Source organism: Cupressus sempervirens, chromosome 10, assembly GCF_028749045.1.
Source record: "Cupressus sempervirens isolate cs-2001-9-10 chromosome 10, ASM2874904v1, whole genome shotgun sequence".
Lineage (NCBI taxonomy): Eukaryota > Viridiplantae > Streptophyta > Pinopsida > Cupressales > Cupressaceae > Cupressus > Cupressus sempervirens.
The window spans coordinates 827,433,648-827,438,484 of NC_143127.1; the positions used below are offsets into that span (position 1 = coordinate 827,433,648).

Sequence of the window (4,837 nt, forward strand, 5' to 3'; positions counted from 1 at the left end):
GCTCCAATATAAATCACAAAGACTATAGTGACCTGCTCACACGTGAATCACAAGACATCATATATATATATATAATATGGAATCATTAGGTTCATGCAATAGTTAATGTTATCGGCATATCCGTCATTTGAAACTTCTTTTATCGCCATAGTAATTGACTGTGAGTTTCATTGAAAAATTGCTATTATTTGTCATACGGATACCAATTTTTTGGAGTTGGTGGGATTGTTTTAATAATGAATAGAAATTTTTGTGTGGGAATAAAAGTGAAGAATGGAGTTCCTCTGAGAACTCTAGCAAGGTTGCATCAGTGGCAACAGGGATGCAATTTGGATGGGCTTTGCAGCTCTCCACACTGATGCCATATGTGCAGGTTTTAAGTATTCCTCATACATGGGTTAGTGATATATGGCTGTGTGGCCCTATTTTTGGCATGTTTTGCAACCAATAGTGGGGTATTATAGTGATAGATGCAAGTGCTCTCGGGGAAGAAGGAGGCCATTTATAGTTATGGGAGCATGCATTGTGGTAATGGCAGTTATGCTCATTGGATTTTCAGCAGATTTGGGATGTATGTTTGGTGATTCAATCTCATAAAGGCCAAGAGCTATTACTATTTTTGTTTTGGGTTTTTGGCTCCTTGATCTTGCCAACAATATGCTTCAAGGGCCTTGCAGGGAAATCCTCACAGATTTATCAGGTAGGTCATGCTTATATTGTTTTTCTATTTGTTGCAATGGTATCTAGAAATTTTATGTTTAAGATGATGATTAAGGCCTTACTTATAGCCTTTTTGAGCTACATTTATTTTTCCCCTCTTTTTTTTTTCAATGTCATCTTGTAGTATTGTTCAAGGTAACGGTCAACTTGTAGACATTTGTCCTATGTTGGTGTTAGCTCCAATCCTGCTTGAACATGACCATTTATAGAAAATTTCCAACAAAAAGTACCATGTATAGAAGAACTCAAATGTTTAGAGAAAGAAACCTTTTTGATTAATGCAAAACTTTGATGTTTCCCACCTCTTGAGGTTTTTAATCTTCAATGCCCAATGTTCAAGACTTTTCCATTAAGGTTGTCTGGAAAAACCTCCTTAGCTTAGCCATGCAAAAAATAGACCTTGAAGGAAGTATATGTTTACAGAATCTCTCTGTTAAGATCAGCCATTACAGGATGGTGAGGTGATTAATTTTTAATCTACGAAGACTAATGTTTAGATTCATGAAACTATTACTGTATTAATCCACAATCAACTATATGTATTCCCTTTGGAGAAAGTTTTACCTATGGAATTTTTTTATTTACCATTTACAAAGGGATGTACCAATTTTTTTTTCTTTCAAAAATTTTGTCAAGAAAAATATTTCGTTACCATAGCTCATAATACGTCTTTTAAATTGTTTCCATACCACATTTAAAGAAGCTTTGGTTGAAGCCAATAATTTCCTATGGTTTATCATTAGATTTCATTAATGGTTATAGAGTTTTAAAATTTAGCTCTTGATGGTTGTAATTTGAATAATTATGCTCATCAAAGGCTATATCCCATTATCTTATGTCGAGCATTTCCTATTAGGAGTGCATATTTCATCAAAGGTAGTGCTAGATAGGTTTTGATTTTTTATATTCTAGTGTGTACCCAATAAAGAATCCTCTACTGCAAATGTAGTTTCTTTTCTCAATGGAGAGACTTGCCAAAAAGGACATCCATACTTGGTTTATATTTCACTTACTATATCCTAGAAAGGTCTGATTTCTTCGCATTCCTTAGAGAGGGGCATTGTCCATAGGGAATTTCACTCCAAGGAAAAAGTTGTTCATTTTCATGGGCTAAGTAGTGCAAATTTTGAGGGAAGAATTCTAAATCTCCCTATCATTCAAGGACTCAATATAGTGTTTCCATGAGAAAATTTTTCTCTTCACAAATAGCCACAAGAAATTAAAACTAGGCAACCATAAATGAACTCTAGATTGTATTCTCTTGCTAAATGAAGGACTTTAATTTGATGAATGAAATATTTTACTAAATTCTAGTGCCTCTTGAAGCTCCACCCATATGTATTTCTAAATGCTTTTCCTTTGGCAAGAAAAAACCAGAGACAAACTAGGAGTGCCAATGCCTTTTTCTCACTATTTATGGTAGTAGGGAATGTTTTAGGATTTACGAGTGGTTCTTATAGTAAATGGTATAAAATTCTTCCGTTCACAAGAATAGAGGCATGTGGTGTCAGCTGTACTAATCTAAAGTCTGCATTTTTTATAGCAATAATCCTCTTAGTGGCTGCTACCATTCTTAGTGTAACAACCACCCTTGAAAAAAGATGGTCAAAGGCTCAAGTAGAAGAAAAAGTGAGGGCACAGGCAGTGGGAGGTAAAATTCATAATCCAATTGATGAAAATGATGAAGATGATGAGGAGCAGGAGGCTGATGAAGCAACCCAGGAGACATTAGTGCTTTTAGAGATCTCCCTTCTCCAATGTTGTATTTACTTATTGTAACGGCATTGACATGGCTTGCGTGGTTCCCCTTCTTACTCTTTGACACAAATTGGTGGGTCAAGAAGTTTATAAGGGAAATTATTTTGGTCCTGGACCTCTTCCAATTTTATATGATGAAGGTGTCAGATTAGGATCATTTGGCCTAATGCTAAATTCAATAATTCTAGGAGTAGCTTCTTTGATGATAGAAACTATGGCTCACAGGACAGGTCCTAAATTATTGTGGGCAATCGCAAACTTCATTCTGTGCCTTTTGCTTGCATGTACTGTTATCATCACCAAACTTGCTGAAAAACACAAATCTGTACCTCCTCATAGTTCTATTAAAATTGCATCTTTGGTTGTTTTTGTAGCCCTTCACTACTACATTTAACATCATTTTTCGACCAAAAATTTTGACCATCAACTAAATAAATTTAGGGTGGTTACAATGTAGAGGAAATTTTTTTGTTTTTTTACATATAAGACCCATGTTGGTCAAAATTTTGACCAACACAAGGCTTATAAATCTGCAAAGTTAAAAAAACATTTTCCCTTTTACGTCTTTCGCGTCCAATTTCATTTGACATTTTTGGAGCATTTTCACATGGTTATCTCTGCATTTTCACATGGTTTTCTCTGAGCCTAGTTTCTTTCAGGTTTTCTCCACCCACTTGATTAATGACGCCTGTTAGCCCTGGGAATAATATGAAAGGGGCCCCTGCATTTGTATCAATATAGGGGGGGTGGAATAGTAGTTCAAAACTCTTGATATTGTCTTTCTTTCATTCTTCCTGCTGTGCTCGACTTCAAAAGCTCTTCCATTCACGACCTCCAATCACACCTGCATCTCCGACGATCGAGGAGAGGGATTTCTCTTCGAGCATATTTCCATAGGTACATGTGTATTTTTTTTGTAGGTTTTTATGATAATATTGAAGATGGAAATGAATACTATTACTATCATTATTATTTTTTATGCCAAAGTTCAGCCATTGTTGTGTAATATAAATGGGAGAGTCTTCGCTCAAGTGCTTTTTCTCAATGATGTTTTGATGATAAGTGTTAAAAAGTGTCTAGTTGCAAAAAGAATGTAATGTACTTGTTGTTTCATTTTATTGAAAGTGTGTAGATGCAGATTTATCATTTGGAATGTTGGTCTATTGTAACAACTATTATACTTTTTGTTATAGTAATGAAAGAAAAGAAAGGAAATGTATATGCAGAAGCTGTAGGTTTAAAATCTTAGAAGAAATAATAATGACAAATTTTTGTTTTATAAATATAGTTGTGTTGGTATCATATTTTTCTTGCATTTTTGTTTTAATAATACATAATTATATTGTATCATTTAGACAATAGTTTCATATTCAAAAAAAGAACAAAAAGAAAAAAAAATTGAGTGTGTTTCTCTCTTCAACTCTAGAAAATTCAACTTAAACATCAACACATAAAGATAATAATTTGAAATCTGGTGTGTTTAGTGCTTGGAGTTGTACCCTCAATACCTAGGCCATGTGGGCTATAAAACATGATATTCATGTGATTCTATGTTAGATGATGATGATGATAATGAATAATCACCATCTACTACTAGCTCATGTAGTGATAAAAGGTCTTGAATGCACCTCTAACTACAAGTATGCCATGGAAAACTTGTGATGGAGATGACTCCTCAAACTAATAGAATATCATGGAAATTTTTTGATGAAGATGACAACTACAAATACTGGACTATCTTCAAAAACTTATGATGAAGATGGCACCTAAATTTACTAGGATCCTTCATCAAAAGTCTCTGTCATTTTGTTAGAAGATGATTTATCTTCTAGTTCAACCAAAAGAATCTCTCTCCTATATTTCAACATTACATTTAATTGTTGCATTGCAATTAGGTCTTCCCTACAAGGGTTTCCATTTGGATGAATAATAAACTATCATGGAAAAATTGTGACAAAGATGCCACCTGCAACTATTAGACTATCATAGAAAAATTGTGATGAAGATGACATTAAAAACTATTGGACTATCATGTGTACAAGTCACAAAATGATTCCAACATATGAAATTAAGTGTACTACATAGGATAGTGATGACTGAATTTCCATGCCCTCCAAATTTGGTGGTTGTAACATTTATACCAATTTCATTTGTTGGATACACACTCTTGATAAGTTAGTTAGCCTTGCGACTAAGGTCGATGGGGAATGTTGACACATGCAACCTAAGCATGAGTTTGAAGTTGGTATTTCCTTGGAGATATTTACTTATTTTCGAAATAGAAGGTATCATCTCCATTTTGTCTGTCATGATAAGTTGTCACAAGTTTTTTGAATGAATTTATTTTCTTATGTGTATT

At 34.0% G+C, this 4,837-nt stretch overlaps 1 pseudogene; it reads left to right on the forward strand.

Moving 5' to 3' along the window:
* The first annotated feature begins 236 nt into the window (after positions 1-236).
* LOC149536502 (sucrose transport protein pseudogene) lies at positions 237-2,872 on the forward strand (annotated as a pseudogene).
* Positions 2,873-4,837: the final 1,965 nt, after the last annotated feature.